General features: G+C 41.2%; 1 protein-coding gene, 1 non-coding gene and 1 pseudogene across 6 annotated transcripts in view; all 3 read right to left on the bottom strand.

The window, feature by feature from the left end:
* Positions 1 to 16,200, bottom strand: part of TEX14 (testis expressed 14, intercellular bridge forming factor) — a 121,331-nt gene that overhangs the window by 64,221 nt on the left and 40,910 nt on the right. The window lies entirely within an intron of this gene.
* LOC123604783 lies at positions 395 to 609 on the bottom strand. The gene has a single exon (XR_006715506.1). It is a non-coding gene; the product is annotated as a small nucleolar RNA U3 (small nucleolar RNA).
* On the bottom strand, positions 13,047 to 13,203 carry LOC123604786 (annotated as a pseudogene).

Raw genomic sequence — 16,200 nt, 5'->3', positions numbered from 1 at the left:
CTACTTCAGATTCTCTCCATAGCCTCCCAGTCTCCCACACCCGTACTTTCCCTTTATTTACTATGAAATGGGTTTAAATTACTATCAGGTTCCATGACCGACAACCTAGTTGGTTCAAAAACACACAAACCAACACTAAACTACAAAACTACCATAACACTCAAAAAGGCTCATAAAGTAAAAAAAAAAAAAAAAAAAAAAAAAAAAAAACCCCAAACTAAAAAACACCAGCTAATAGAAAATAAACACGGCTATTAAAAAGCATATGCCAAAAAACAACACTATAAAGAATTCCCAAGCCAACTAAGCTCTTAAAACACAAAAGCCCACCCGTCCAAGAGCCTTAAACTTACCATAAAAGCCCTCTAACCTATAACGACTAAAAGTAAGCAAAACCACTCAGACTGTGCTCTCTCCCTCTTACCCTCCCAAAAAGAGGGAAAGAACGATCATCAATGGCAAGCGGCAACTGTAACGACAGCACCAAAAGCCAGCTTCACGCTCAGGAGAGAACACTTCACCTCCTCCTCGTGGTTTCGGGTACTCTACACATTCAGAGAAACTTCTCTAGTAACGAACTATAGAAATGATCCCTGAAAGTATAGTCTTAACGGCAAACAACCCAATTTTCCAGGGTGAAAGAAACCCACCTACATTACACTGATGGTGAAGTTTTGTTTTCTCTATTTAAACGTCAATAATTTTTCGGGTGTACACTGGTATGTGTTTACCAAAAAATTATTCATTACCAAAGTTCGACAAAGCGTTTTTAAATAAATTGCATTTCAGAAGAAATTTCAAGTCATCACTTTGATTACCATACAGTTGATAAACAGCCAATCACACGCCATTTTTTTGCAACCTCCACCCCCGTTGCCGCAGCGTCAGGTTTAGGTGAATGATGACGACTACAAAGCGCGCCGGAAGTCCAGGATGCGCCTCAGTTTAGACCAACCGTGTTAAGTGAGGAATCCTTTTGCGAGAAATATGTTAAGAAGTAGATGATGAAACTTAAGCCCAAAGCCAAAGACTTGCATTTGCAAAACACCCCGTTTTTATTTTTATTTTTTGATGTTTATTTATTTTTGAGAGGCAGTGTAAACAGGAGGGGCAAAGAGAGGGGACGGAAAATCTTAAGTGGGCTCCGTGCTGACAGCAGAGACCCCATGTAGCTGGAACTCATAACCGTGAGATCATGACCTAAATTGGAGGCTTATCAGGCTGACCCACCCAGGCGCCCTACCACTCCCTGTTTTTATTTTTTATTTTTTATTTTATTTTATTTTTATATATATATATATATTTTTTTCAACGTTTATTTATTTTTGGGACAGAGAGAGACAGAGCATGAACGGGGGAGGGGCAGAGAGAGAGGGAGACACAGAATCGGAAACAGGCTCCAGGCTCTGAGCCATCAGCCCAGAGCCCGACGCGGGGCTCGAACTCCCGGACCGCGAGATCGTGACCTGGCTGAAGTCGGACGCTCAACCGACTGCGCCACCCAGGCGCCCCGACTCCCTGTTTTTAAACTTAATCCTGTGATCAAAATACCAGACATAAATGTTCTTTTGGAGATTTTTTTTAACAAATGAAGGAATATTTATTTACATAAAAGTTGTGTTTATTTATTTATTTTTTAACGTTTATTTATTTTTGAGACAGTGAGAGACAGAGCATGAACGGGGGAGGGTCAGAGAGAGGGAGACACAGAATCGGAAACAGGCTCCAGGCTCTGAGCTGTCAGCAGAGCCCGATGTGGGGCTCGAACTCACGGACCGCGAGATCATGACCTGAGCCGAAGTCGGCCGCTTAACCGACTGAGCCACCCAGGCGCCCCTAAAAGTTGTGTTTAAATAAACACAATACATAATTCTCCTGCTTAAAGTTTCAGGAGCTCTCAGCTCTTGGGCTAAGGACAATACACATAGCTTACTAGGCCGTTCACGGTCTGGCCCACAATCAGCTCTCCAGCCTTATTTTGCACCAAATTCCCTCTCACTTCAGCGGTACTGAACTTAACAGCTCTTAGGCTCACCATTTTACCTTCTGCCACAGAGCCTTTGCACAAGCTGTTCTCTTACAGGAATTCTCTCCAAACCCCTTCTCAACTTAACTTCAATTCATCATTAAGACATCTGTCCAAGTGTTCTCTAAGGGCACCCTTCCCTGACCTCCTTAACTACATCAAACATCTTCTCTGTGTGTTTCTTTGATTAATGCCTGCTCTTTGCACAAGACTGTGTCTCAGAAGAGCAGAGACTATGAACTGCCCTTGTATACTAACAATATCCCAAACACCTAGTATCGAATAATGAATCCAAGCAAAGGTGTCAGTGCAGAGAACTGGGCAAGATGGGGGTTGTAAACATTGTAATTGGCCATTTTAAGCCATGGGTGAAAATGAGTCACAAAATATCCTACCTAAATAACAAAGAGTTGAGTATGGAGCCCTGAGGCCCACTAACATCTAAGGGGCAAGCCAAGAGGACAAAGCCAAAAAGTAGGGAGAAGGAAACCAAAAGAGGTAAGAGAAAACCTAGAACAAGTGGGTCACAGTGACAAGGGAAATAAGAGTTTCATTTAACTTTTTTAAAAAGCTTATTTATTTATTTTGAGAGAGAGAAAGAGGGGGCGAGAGAGAGAATCCCAAGCAGGCTCCACACAGGCAATGCAAAGCCCAATATGGGGCTGGAACTCAGGAATTATGAGATCATGATCTGAGCCCTCAAATGACTGAGCCACCCAGATGCTCCAGGGAGATAAGGAGGATCAGTCAACAGCATCAAAGCTGGAGAAATCTAGTAAGAAGGATCAATGTTCTTGGTGAGAGCAGTACTAGTGGGGTTCATATTTCTTATTGCTCAGGTCTCACTGTGTTACAAGTATTTGTGCCATGTCTGTCTTCTTTACCAAACCTTCTCCCCTTGTAAGGGTTAAATTGTAGTGTAGGGCTAATGCTTAGCTTGAAAAATAACAGCTTTGTGTTGACATTGAAGGTTAAGAGATAACAGCCTTGCTTTACTCTTATAAATTACACCTCATACTCTTGTAAATTAGGCTTCACCAATTAAGGGAACAAAAGTTCAAAGAAAAGAGCATCAGAGGCAGGGTCAAGGAGATCCACTGGTTGCAACTTAGAGGCAGAAAGTCTAAAGTAAACACCTCATTAGGCAACTGTTTCTAACTCATCTGGAAACTGTTTCTTTGTTCTGTTCCCAGGTGATGATAAAACGATGTGATCGGTTATAAAAACTCTGTACCCCAGCTGTTCGGGGCCGCACTCTTATCAAGAGTGTTTGGTCCCCGATCGGTCGGCCTTGCCTCTCATTGTAATAAACTGTTGTGACTGTCACTGGTGCCCGTAGCATTCTGTTTCAGGAGTCGTGTGGATGCAACACCCTAACCTTGAGGGCAGAAACTGCCAAATTAGTCCTTTGGTTCCAAGTAAACTTATCTGACCAACAAAAGCAAGCCTAAGGGTAGAGAAGAGCAGCAAAGAACAATGCGGGAAGACAATTCTCCCACATTCTCCGTGGATGGCTCCTGTGTCTACATGTCATGAGAGTGAGGCACTAACTACCCTGTGTTCTAGACTTTTTTTAAAGTAGGCTCCATGCCCAACGTGGGGCTTGAACTCATGACCCTGAGATTGAGAGTCACATGCTCTACCCATGAGTGAGCCAAGGCTCCCCAGACTATCTTTTTGAAGATGTCTGTATACCAAACTTTGGAAGATACAGTACCTCCTTTAGAGCAAAGTGCAGTCATGCTTACTGCCCAGTGTAATAAAGATAATGGCTCTTTGTGGAGCAAAGGGCATACTGTCTATTATAGAAGATTTGGATTCCCCAAGCTCAGGATACTTCTGCTGTAAAGCAACCCACTACGTGTGCAATATTATATAGCTCTTTGCATGGCTCTGAGGGAATTAGGGCCTGAGGAACCAGGACCAAAAAAACTAAAAGTCTAGCTATTGCTGCTGCTATGAGTAATAAATTATCATTCAATTCTCTACTCAGGAATCTTATGTTTGCTGCCTGAATTGATAAACCTGTAGCAGGCTAATTTGTAAAACTGCAGACTATTCATAATTCTTGACAGGAAGGAACTACAGTTTAGGGAAGCAGACTGGTTAATCCCTGGGGTTCCTGAAGTAACAAATTAAACCAACCAGGGCCTCTAAAGGCTTAGAGAAACACTTAGGGAGGCAATGAGCAACAAAGTCTTGAGAATATACAGATAGCTGCAGAGAAAAATAGGTTGAAAACTAGTGTCCCCACAACTTACACAAACAACGGCTTTTCGGTGATTTCCTAGTAGAAAACATTTATTCATTTACTCATTAATTCATTCATTCAACAAATATTTATTTCAGGCCAGTCCCACTGTAGCCATGTTGGGACTGATATAAAGGTGACCAAAGTAACCCCCCCAACAAGTGGCCAAAGGCAGCTTTCACAAAGACTGACTAAAAAGGTCAAAAGAATTGGGTTCAAGTGTTGAAGTCCTAATGACAACTTTTTTAGCCTGGGGCCTCCAGATGGGTCAGTGACCTAATTTCTGGCCCTCCTAGGAAGCAAGACCTGATATTATTTTTTTAACTTTTTTTATTTAATGTTTATGTATTTTTGAGAGAAATAGAGAATGAGAGAGAGAGCATGGGCAGGGAAAGGGCAGAGAGAGAGAGAGGGAGATACAGAATCCAAAGCAGACCTCAGGCTCCAAGCTGTGAGCATACAGCCTAATGCAGGACCTGAACTCACGAACCCTGAGATCATGATCTGAGCTGAAGGCAGACGCTTAACCAACTGAGCCACCCAGGCGCCCCAAGACCTGATATTAATAACCATGTGTGCCAGGCACCATTCTAACTCGATCTTCACAACAGTACAATGGGAGGAAGATACTATTATCACTGTTTTATGGATTGAAAAAACAAGGTTTAGAGAGGTTCAGCAATTTTCCAGGGATTACAAAACAATCTGGCTCCAAAGTCCCTGCACTGCAACATATTGTCTTCCTCTCATCCTAACTCCTCAGCCTTGCTGCTCAGTATTACAGAAGCCTTTAGTAACTAAACAATGCTGTCCATGGCGTTAAACACAAAGGGGAGAGAAAGTGTTAATTTCTGAGAGCAGGAAACCTCGACAGCTTTGGGTGGAAGTAGGATGATGGAGGGTAAAGGGAATGAGAGGATAAAACAAATAATGGGTGTATAGGAAGGATAGATATTTCACTCTACTCTGCAATAGTCCATGAACCAATATAAAATGGTGCCTGGGCTGAAATAGAGGGAAAAAACATAAAACTTTCTGTGAAGCCTGAAAAAAATTTAAAAATGAGAAAACATTCACAGTTGGAGAAGAGGTTCGGGAAAGTTGACACTTTCCTAAATGCAGTTAGGAGTATGAAGTGTTATAATGCTTGTGGAAAGCAATATGGCAATATCTATTAAATAGCTATTAAAAGCTGGATCCAGAAATCCCACTTTGAATATTAAAAACCCATTATGTAAAGATATATTACAAAGTATTTTATCAAAGCTTGCCTCCAATGATACAAACTGTAAAAAAAGAATCTTAATAACCATCAAAAAGGGTATAGCTGAATAAATTATGGTACATACAGTTAAATATTAAGCAATTATTAAAATGGATGAGTTAGTTCTGTATCAATTGGACTAGAGATGGATAAGATGTAATGTTAAATGCAAGTTTCAGAATGCATATAGTATACCACTTTTGTAAAGGCAGATTAGTTATGTCTATCCACCTATCTTCCATCTACCTATCCATCCATCTACTTTTGATTCCACTGGTTAAAATAACTTCACATTACTTTTGTAATAAAAACATTTTTTAAAGTTCATTTATGTATTTTGACAGAGAGACAGCCAGGGAGAGACATAGAGAGAGGGAGAAGAAAGTGAATCCCAAGCAGGCTCTGTGCTGTCGGCACGGAGCCTGACGCAGGGCTTGAATTCATGAACTGTGAGATCATGACCTGAGCTGAAACCAAAAGTCTACTGAACCACCCAGGTGCCCCAATAAAAACATTTTTAAGGGTGGTGGGGAACTGGCTGGCTCAGTTAGTAGAGTGTGCAACTCTTGATCCCAGGGTCTTGAATTCAAGCCCCCTGTGTTGGTAATGAAGCCTACTTAATTAAAAAAAAAAAATCTTATAAGGATCACCAAAGGAAGCATGTTCTACACATTTCCTGAGAAGAACGGAGTTTGCAGTGGCTTCTTACAGCCATGAACTCAGGTGGAACAGTGAGAACAGAAGAGTGATAATCCAGATTTAAGAACAGAAATAGGGCTAGTGACAAACAAGTGAAACTGCAGAGAAACAAGTGAAACTGCAGTGGCTTTACTCACTGGCCTAAGAATTGAATCAGCTGAATATATGTTGCCGTCTTGGTGTAACAGGGCACTATGAAAGGCATTGCTACCTCCAACAAGAAATGAAGACTGCTGGGGTGCCTATGTGGCTTAGTCGGTTAAGCATCCAACTCTTGATTTTGGCTCAGGTCATGATCTCCTGGTTGGTGAGTTCAAGTCCTGTGTCAGGCTCCGCACTGACAGCACAAAGTCTGCTTAGGATTCTCTCTTTGCACCTCCCTTTCTCTCTCTCTCTCTCTCAAATAAATAAATAAAAATAAAATAAAATAAAATAAAATAAAATAAAATGAAGACTGCTTGTACAACTATATCACGTAACAGTCAGTAGAATTAGGAGACTGTTGATTTTTCTACTCCAGTGTGCAACAAGCATGGTGCATTAACAGCCCCAGTGTAGACCAGGAATAGTTCCCTAAAGCAGAAGTTAGGAAAAACATCTGATTAATCTGGAATAATTTAAAAGTGAGATTCAAAAATCAAAGAAGAGTTCTAAAATGAAAATATAAAAGCTTTAGCATCAAAGCTAAAATCAGGTGGTCCTGGGGCGCCTGGGTGGCTCAGTTGGTTAAGCGTCCAACTTCAGCTCAGGTCATGATCTCATGGTTCATGGGTTCGAGCCCTGTGTTGGGCTCTGTGCTGACAGCTCAGAGCCTGGAGCCTGCTTTGGATTCTGTGTCTTCCCCTCTCTCTCTCTGCCCCTCCCCCACTACACTCTGTGTCTCTATCTCAAAAATAAATGAACATTAAAATAAATAAATAGGGGCACCTGGGTGGCTCAGTCGGTTGAGCGTCCGACTTCAGCCCAGGTCATGATCTCACAGTTTGTGAGTTCGAGCCCCGCGTCAGGCTCTGTGCTGACAGCTTGGAGCCTGAAGCCTGCTTCGGATTCTGTGTCTCCCTCTCTCTGTGCCCCTCCCCAGCTCATGCTCACACTCTGTCTCTGTCAAAAATAAATAAACTAAAAAAAAAAAAAAAAAAAGTTTTTAAAAAAAAATTTAAATAAATAAATAAATAAATAAATAAATAAAATTGTATTTGGCTGAGAAAATAGTTAAAAGAAATAAATCATAACACTGAAAGGCAAAAAAAAGAAAAAATCATCTTAAGAAAATATCAGAAGCACATTTAAAACTACTTTAAATGGCTGTTCTTTTTAACTTGTAAAGAGCTATCACTCATTGGTTAAGTTTATTCCTAGGTATTTTATTACTTTTGGTGCAATTAGAAATGAGATTGTTTTATTAATTTCTCTCTGCTGCTTCATTATTGGCATGTAGAAATGCAACATATTTCTGTACACTGATTTTGTATCCTGCAACTTTACTGAATTTGTTTATGAGTTCCAGTGGTTTTTAGGTGGAGTATTTCAGGTTTTCTGTATATAGTATCATCATCTGCAAATAGTGCATGTTTTACTTATTTATTTTTGTTGTCTGATTGCTGTGGCTAGGATTTCCAATACTATGTTGAATAGAAGTGGTGAGATTGGACATCCTCGTCTTGTTCCTAACCTTAGGGGAAAAGCTCAGTTTTTCCCCACTGAGTATGATGTTGGCTGTGGGTTTTTCATATGTTCCCTCTAAACCTATTTTCTTAAGTGTTTTTTTTTTTTAATTCAGTAGGCTCTATGCCCCAACATGGGTCTTGAAATTGAATCACATGCTCCACTGACTGAGTCAGCCAGGTGTCCCATTGAAGGTTTTTATCATGAATAGATGTTGTACTTTGTTAAATGCTTTTTCTGCATCTACTGACATGATCATATGGTTCTTGTCCTTTCTCCTATTGATGTGATGTATCAATTTGATTGACTTGCGAATATTGAACCACCCTTGCAACGCAGGAATAAATCCCACTTGATCATGGTGCATGATTTTTTTAATGTATTGTTGATTTCGGTTGCTAGTATCTTATTGAGGATTTTTGCATATATGTTCATCAGGATACTGGTGTCTTTATCTGGTTTTGGTATCAGGATAATGCTGGCCTCAGAAAGAATTTGGAACTTTTCCTTCCTTTTCTATTTTTTGGAATAGTTTGAAGAGAAAAGGTACTAACTCTTTAAATGTTTGGTAGAATTTGCCTGTGAAGCGATCTGGTCCTGGACTTTTGTTTGTTGGGAGTTTTTGTTTGTTTGTTTGCTTTTTAAAAGTTTTATTTTTAAGGGGGTGTCCACATGGCTCAGTCAGTTAAGTGTCAGACTCTTGATTTGGGCTCAGGTCATGGTCTCACACTTGGTGAGATACAGCCCCACCTCGGGCTCTGCACAGACAGTGCTGAGCCTGCTTGGGATTCTCTCTCTCCCTCTCTCTCTGTCCCTTCCAAGCTCACGTGTGTGCTCTCGTTCTCTCCCTCAAAGAGCCCCACGTTGGGCTCTGCGCTGACAGTGAGAAGACTGGTTGGGATTCTCTCTCTCTCTGCCCCTCCCTCGTTCACTCATATGGCACACTCTCTCTCAAAATAAATAAATAAACATTTTTTAAATGTTATTTTTAAGTAATCTCTACACCCAACATGGGATTCAAACTCACAACCTCAAGATCAAGAGTTGCATGCTCTACTGACTGAGCCAGCCAGGCACCCCTGTTAGGAGTTTTGTGATTACTGATTCAATTTCTTTGCTGGTATCAGTCTGTTCAAATTTTCTATTTCTTCTTGTTTTAGTTTGGTAGTTTATATATTTCTAGGAACTTATCCATTTCTTCTAGGTTGTCCAATTTGTTGGCATATAGTTTTTCATAATATTCTCTTATAATTGTTTGTATTTCTGTGATGTTGGTTGTTATTTCTCCTCTCTCATTTGTGATTTTATTTATTTAATCCTTTCCCCTTTTTTTTTCTTGAAAAATCTGGCTAGAGGTTTATCAACTTTATTGATTTTTTTCTTTTCAAAGAACAAGCTCCTGGGTTGCTTGGGTGGCTCAGTCCATTGAGTGTCCAACTCTTGATTTCAGCTCAGGTCATGATCCCTGGGCCTTGGGACTGAGCCCCACATCAAGCTCCACACTGAGCATGGAGCCTGCTTAAGACTCTCTCCTGGGGCGCCTGAGTGGCTCAGTCAGTTAAGCATCTGACTTCGGCTCAGGTCATGATCTCGCAATTCGTGAGCTCAAGCCCTGTGTTGGGCTCTGTGCTGACAGCTCAGAGCCTGGAACCTGCTTTGGATTCTGTGATTCCCTCTCTCTGCCCCTCCCCTGCTCACATTCTGCCTCTCAAAAAATAAATAAATGTTAAAAAAAAAAAAAGACTCTCTTTCCCTCTGACCCTCTCTCCCACTTGCACACTCTCTCAAAAAACAACCAAAGATGTAGTATATACACAATGGAATATTATTCAGTCATAAAAAAGAATGAAACTTTGCCATTTGCAACAGCATGGATGGAGCTAAAGAGTATAATGCTAAGCAAAATAAGTCAGTCAGAGAAAGACAAATACCGTATGTTTTCACTCATAGGTGGAATTTAAGAAGCAAAACAAATGAGGGTGCCTGGGTGGCTCACTCAGTTGAACATCCAACTCTAGGTTCGGCTCAGGTCATGATCTCAGGGTTTGTGAGTTCTAGCCCCACATTGGACTTCGCTGAAAGCATGGAACCTGTTTGGGATTCTCTCTCTCTCTCTCTCTCTCTCTCTCTCTCTCCCCCTCTGCCTCTTCCCCGCTCACGTGCATACTCTCGTGCTCTCTCTCTCTCTCTCAAAATAAAAAAAACTTAAAAAGAATGAGCAAAGGAGAAAAAATGAGAGAGACAAACCAAGAAACAGACTCTTAACTATAAAGAACAACCTGATGGTTACCAGAGGGAAGAAGGGTGGGGCAAAATAGGTGATGGGGATCAAGAGGTGCACTTCTTGTGATGAAAACAGGGTGATGTATGGCATTGTGGAAAGACTACATTATACACCTGAAACTAATGTAACACTGTATGTTAACTGGGATTAAAAACTTAAAAATAAAAGATATTCTAATACAGTGCTTACAGTGAGGAAGCTTATAGTGTGGTGACACATACACAACAATTAAAGTGTGGTACAAAGCAATAAGCAATATAATGATCGATTAAAGTATAGAATCCAAAGGGCGCTTGGGTGGCTCAGTCGGTTAAGCGTTTGACTCTTGATTTTGGCTCAGGTCATGATCTCATGGTTTGTGAGTCTGGCCCCTCAGTTGGGCTCCTCTCTCTCTCTCTCTCTCTCTCTCTCTCTCTTTCTGCCTCTCCCCTGCTCATGCATGAGCATGAACATGCTCTCTCTTTCTCTCTCTCTCAAAATAAATAAAACTTTAAAAAAAGTATAGAATCCACTGTCTAAAGTTCTGGCAATAAAAAAAAAGAATTTTATGAAAATTTTCTATATATATTTTCTTAAGTTTATTTTTTAAACTTATTTTGAGAGAGAGACAAAGAGCAATCGGGGTAGGGGCAGAGAAAGAGGGAGACAGAATTCCAGGCAGGCCCCGTGCTGTAAGCACAGACCCGGATGCAGGGCTCAAATTCACAAACCGTGAGATCATGACTTAAGCCGAAGTCAAGAGTCAGATGCTTAACTGACTAAGCCACCCAGGCACCCCAAGAATTTTATGACATTTTTAAGGACTTAAAAACATGAGTGTCCAGGTTCAAAGACCTCCCTAAGTACACATCACAATGAAGATAAACAGATCTATGCTGAAACATCATCATAACATTTCAGAAGACCAGGAACAAAGAGAACTAAAATTCTTCAGAGTGAGTAGGAGACCACTTCATAAAAAAAAAAAAAAAAAAAAAAAAAATCAGTAATCTGAATGGCATCAGGGTTCTCAATAACAAGACTGAAAGCTAAGAGACAATGAAAAAATAGCTTCAAATTCTAGGGGAAAACTATTTCAACCTAGAATTTTGTGCCTTCCAAACTATCAATCAAATATGAGGATGAGAGAGGGGCACCTGGGTGGCTCAGCTGGTTGAGGATCTGACTTCGGTTCAGGTCGTGATCTCAGGGTTCGTGAGTTCGGGCCCCGCCTTGGTCTCTGTGCTGACAGCTCAGAGCTGTTTGGAGCCTGCTTTGGATTCTGTGTCTCCCTCTATCTCTGCTCCTCCCCAGCTTGTGCTCTCTCTCTCTCTCTCTCTCAAAAATAAATAAACATTGAAAAAAAATTTTTAAATGTATGAGGATGGGAGGAAAAAACACTTTTCAGATTTTCATATTTCCTTTTTTTTCATATTTCAAAGTAAGTATGTTCAGTGCACTCTTTTTCTGTGTTTAGTTAAATGTAAGAATGGACTAAGATAGAGAAATGGAATCCAGAAAAGATGAGCTGTAATCCAGCTATGGGAATTCCCAAAATGGTGGCTAAGAAAACCAGGGGTTCAAGTTGTGCTAGAGAGACAGTGGTCCAGCTTGGAGCAGAACAGTGGAGAATTATCAGGAAAATATTGAAACCAACAGATTATAAATTTGACAAAAAACATGTATGGAAAGTGTTCTGAAGAGTCAGGAATGTGTGGTAAGAGTTCATTGATTCATAAAACCAAGCAATAAAAAGGAGTCAATTTTAACTCTAGGTAGTCTGAAATTAGGTTTGCTGACTTTGCAGTTCCTGTGAGTTGTCTGCTTGTTAAAGGAGAGATTTTTCAGACTTTGAGCCTAAGACTTCAGCTCCCAGGGACTGTGACTACCTTTTTCATCTCTCAAGGCAGTAGAAACTCCTGGGTCCTCTTTCCCAGTTGTTAACAGTAGAGGTGCTGCACCAAAGCATTCATCTCTCTCTCTCTCTCAAAATCTGTAAGCATGAGAACCCTGGAGCTCTGAACAAAGTCCATTGCAATGACACTGAGAGTGGGTGTAAATAGTTTTACCTGAAAATGACCAAATTATTTAGGCGGGGATGTGATTATACTCACATTCACCTGGGCATTTGGTGGAGCATGTAAAACTAAAGATGGAAAAGGAATGGGAATACGGTCAGTGAGAAAGCATCTTTAATTCTTCTCCCTCCCTTTCTTCATTCATTCATGCATTCATGCATGCATTCATTGATTCATTCAACAAAAACAATAAAAAAAGGAACAGCTTAAGATGATATGCCATTGCTCAAAACACAAACAAGGCCCAAACTCAAACAGCATAAAAAGCTCAAACTACACTCAATGAGCTATTTGAATAAGGAAAAAAAACAAAAAACAAAAAACAGGGGCACCTGGGTGGCTCAGTTAAGCAGCTGACTTCAGCTCCAATCTGGAGCCCCCATTAGCTCTGCTATCAGTGCAGAGCCCGGTTTGGATATTCTGTCTCCCTGTCTCTCCCCCACACTCAAAAATAAACACTTAACATTTTTTAAAATTTATTTACTTATTTTGAGAGAGACAGAAACAGCACAAGCAGGAGAGAGGCACAGAGAGAGGGAAGTAGGGCCCGACGTAGGGCTATAACTCACCATGTGTGAGATCATGACCTGAGCCAAAACCAACAGATGATTAACTGAGCCACCCAGGTGCCCCAAACACCTAACATGTTTTTTTTGTTTTTGTTTTTTTTTAAGAAAAAAGCCCTCACATGCAAAAAAACAAAAAAAAACACAGACTGAAAGTAAAACGCCACAAAGCTCCAAACAAATAAGTCACTAGCTACCCAGCAAGATTAACATACACAAAAGAGGAAGAGAAAAACCACTCAGACGGTGTCCCTTCCCTCTTCCTCTTCCAAGAGGAGAAGAACAATCATCACTTCACGCTCAGGAAGGGACACTGCATCTCCTCCTCGTGGCTTCAAGTACTCTCTACACGTTCAGAGAAACTTCTCTAGTAACAAACTAGTTTTAACTTTCAGCTCCCCACCTTTGCTGGGTCTATGGCTGCCATGCACTTTGGACTGATGGCAAGATATTTGCCCCATTTCTGATTCTACTCTAAAAAGAGAAAGAGGTAGGGCCGCCTGGGTGGCTCAGTCGGTTGAGTGTCCTACTTCGGCTCAGGTCATGATCTTGCAGTTTGTGAGTTGGAGCCCCATGTCAGGCTCTGTGCTGACAGCTCGGAGCCTGGCGCCTGCTTCAGATTCTGTGTCTCCCTCTCTCTCTGCTCCTCTCCTGCTCATGCTCTGTCTCTGTCTCAAAAATAAATAAAAACATTTTTAAAAAATTAAAAAAGAGAAATGTTTTGTAATGCAATCTTTCAAATACTATCACTTAAAAATGAGAGTGTTTTAAGTGGAAACATAAGATCTTAAAAAAATATATTTAATGGCCATGCTTAATTAACATAATACTGAATGCCAGCCAATCACAGCCTGCATCTTTAAAGCTGAGGAAACATTCCCGTTCTGTTAAAGCAGCCTCACCCACACCGAAAGCTAAAGGAAATGGTAGGCCTTGGCCTTTGTTAGTGAGAAGCAAGCTGTTTGGAGTGATCAGTAAATTTTAGCAGTTGCATGAAACAGCTGTCCTAAGAGTTTGACTTTCAAATACTGGTAAATTAGAGACAGGGCACTATGACTGTGGCAGGGAGGGGAACCAGGTGGCTGAGAACCAGTGCCGAAAAACAAAACCTTTTGGGTTTTGTGCCATATGTTTGCACTACCTATTCACACTTTTTGAGTACGTGTGTACGTATTTTTTAAGTAAGCTCTATGCCCAGTGTGGGGCTTAAACTCATAACCCTGAGATCAAGAATTGCATGCTCTACTGACTGAGCCAGCCAGACACCTATGACCTCAAAATTTCTAACTGATTAAAGTTTTTTTCTCAAGTTTTTTTTTTTTTTTTTTTTTTAATTTATTCTGAGATGGCAGGGAGGGGCAGAGAGAGAGGGAGAGACAGAGAATTCCAAGCAGGCTCCACGGGACAGTGCAGAGCCCTATGTGGGGCTCAAACGCACAAACTGTGAGACCATGACCTGAGCCGAAATCAAGAGTCAGGTGCTTAACTCAGTAGCCACAAAGGCTCCCCTAAGCTTTTCTTTCTAGCTTATCTCTTAACTCAGGCAAAGATCCTGCAGAAAAAGCATAACCTGTTGGGAACCAAAACTACTCCCTCAAGCAACAAGGACTTCCCTGAGCCAGCAAGACCCTACCTGGGATTAACTTCAAGACAATTATCGATTTAACCTTCACTGCCTACCTGCATGTGCCCACCCACCTTTACCCCACATTTTCCTTATATAAACCTGGAAGGATTTGGGACATTTTGGAGACAGTCTCACACACTAGCCTGCTGTCTTCCCGGTGTGGGCCTCACTGAAATAGATTCCTTTCTTGTTTCACCTCCATTCGCTTCTCTGACTTTGGGTTTTGTCAGTGGCAAATGGCTAAGCTGGTCTATTTGGGAACCACAGACCCAGGTGCTCTCGCATCCCTTACACTCCTGGGTGCCAGCTACAATTTGAGTGCCAACTCTTGATAATACTAGCTACTATTTATTGAGGGCTTGCCAGGTACCAGGCATCGTTCTCAGTGCTTTGCATATTAGATAAATGCAATTAATTGTTAGTCATCCCAGTTTTATGGATGGAGAAACAGACACAGAAAGATTAGGTAACTTGCCAAAGGTCACACAGCTCTTAAATAGCAGAGGTTACCTTAACCATTATTCCACTTTTCTATGTGCTAAAGTACTATTCTAGGAATTGGATATACAGAGGTATGGAGATGAGTAAAGGTCCCTACTCTCACACTGAGCTTACACTTTAGTGAGGGAGAGAGGATGTCAGATAATGAGGCATGCTGAGGATTTTTTAAGTGTTGAAACAGAGAGATTGGTGGCTACTTTAAATTTGGGTAGTCAAAGAAGCCTCTCTTTGGACGTTACATTTAAACAGGAAAAAATAACTAATGCAAAGATTCAAAGAAGGGAACAAAGTGGTACGTTCCAGCAACTTGAGGGTAGCTAGAGAGCATACGGGTATGAGGGAGAGGGAGGTTAGGCAGGGCCCAGATATCTGAAGGTTTTCTAGGCAAGGGCTAGGCCAGGGGAGTCTGGATTTTAAGTGTGACAGAAAGCCACTGAGAAGTTTAAAGCTGTGGGGACTAGTTCTGAGGCCACTGCCTCAGGTGTCTATTGGAGTCATCATCATGGCTTGCATTTGGAAGGAGAAACTTGACCTGTTCTGGAAGTTGAATCAATAGGACACATTGATGGACACACTGATGGGTGAAGGAAAAAAGGTTTCAAAGGTGACAAGTTGGTTTGTGCCTGGAACAACTTGGTGCATGGTGCTGATAATAGGAAAGACTGGGGAAGAGACAGGGATTTCTCATCTCAGGAAGGGGCTTTTTTAGAATGGGGGGAGTATTCTACTCCACTTGCTTTATCTAATTTACCTTTACAAGAATCCCACGTATCGATGCTATTACTACTACATCTACCTAGGTTAGAGGGAAAGACTGAGGTTAAGAAACTTCCCAGGGCCTGGGTGGCTCAGTCAAGTGTCTGACTTCAGCTCAGGTGATGATCTCACAGTTCATGAGTACTGCTGACAGTTCAGAGCCTAGAGCCTGTTTTGGATTCTGTGTCTCCCTCTCTCTCTCTCTGCCCCTCCCCTGCTCGCACTCTGTCTCTCTCAAAATTAAATAAACTAAAAAAAAAATCTTTAAAAAATTTTTTAAAAACTTCCCAAGAACCCACAGCTAGAAAATAACAAACCAAGGAGCCAACTCCAGAGCATATACTTCCCTCATAAGCCCCCAACCTGTAACCAAGAACTAATTTACGGCTCACAGTAAAAGCCTAGTCACTGTAGATCCAAAAGGAGAAAATCAAGGAGGAACTACATGGTACATAGCTAGAGTGGAAGAAAGAGAAATTAACTGTGATCTGGGGAGGTACTTCC

This window comes from Leopardus geoffroyi, chromosome E1, assembly GCF_018350155.1.
Source record: "Leopardus geoffroyi isolate Oge1 chromosome E1, O.geoffroyi_Oge1_pat1.0, whole genome shotgun sequence".
In the NCBI taxonomy this organism is placed as follows: Eukaryota; Metazoa; Chordata; class Mammalia; order Carnivora; family Felidae; genus Leopardus; species Leopardus geoffroyi.
Note: the sequence above shows the minus strand (reverse complement) of the source record. Positions and strands in the feature narration are given on the sequence as shown.